An 847-nucleotide genomic window follows, 5' to 3' on the forward strand; every position below is an offset into this window, starting at 1 on the left:
CTCTGCAGCACTGTTTTCCTTTTCCTCCTTAAGTCTCTTGGTGGCCATGATGACATCATGTTCTCTCTTTTTCTTTTGGGGAGGATGATTTCTATTGTTCTTAATGTATTTCCTTTAAGACCACCTCTTTGCAATTTCCTGAGAGAAAATGCAAAACAAGAAGCAGACTAGGTTTCAAATATGTAAACAGTATGCTAGAGTATAAAGCATTACTGATAACTTTGTTCCAGAAGGATGTCAGCTTACTCCAGGATACTTCAGTATTCCTGAAGAATAAACATGAGATCTCTTTTGCTCTTGCTGAAATACTCTCAGGTTTAAGTCACTCCTATTTGATATATTTTCCATGAAGAAGATAGGGAGCCTGGGAATTATACCAACAGTTAGAATAGACCATTCCCAATCTCATGCCAGAAGCAAAAAACTAATGGCCACATTCTTCTTTTAAAGAAGGTAAGTGAGAAACTAATTCCTAATCCCAAACTAGTACCTATCTTTATAACCACATCCATCAAACACAGGTACAACTTCTGGCTGAGCTCTGAATCTGACATGTTCCTTACCCACAGGTCCAGCTCTTTCTACAGCCAGATCCCAGTTCCTACTGATACCATGGTCTCCTACCTCTCCAAGTGGTCTTTCCCATTCTTGTTTCTATTTTACACACTCCTTTGGGTGACCCACCTAATGATATCATCTGTAGTTGAATGACTCCCAAATACACGTCTCTTGCCCAAGCATCTTTCCTGAGTTCAGCAGCTTAGATCTAACTGCTTGTAAGACATCCCAATGTCTCTTTCCCCTCACCCACCATATCCTACTTATCACCATTTCTACTGCCTCACTC

At 40.3% G+C, this 847-nt stretch overlaps 1 pseudogene; it reads right to left on the reverse strand.

Moving 5' to 3' along the window:
* Nucleotides 1-328: 328 nt before the first annotated feature.
* On the reverse strand, nucleotides 329-554 carry LOC102835588 (annotated as a pseudogene).
* Nucleotides 555-847: the final 293 nt, after the last annotated feature.

The sequence above is a fragment of the Chrysochloris asiatica genome, unplaced genomic scaffold (genome assembly GCF_000296735.1).
Source record: "Chrysochloris asiatica unplaced genomic scaffold, ChrAsi1.0 scaffold00085, whole genome shotgun sequence".
Taxonomy (NCBI): domain Eukaryota; kingdom Metazoa; phylum Chordata; class Mammalia; order Afrosoricida; family Chrysochloridae; genus Chrysochloris; species Chrysochloris asiatica.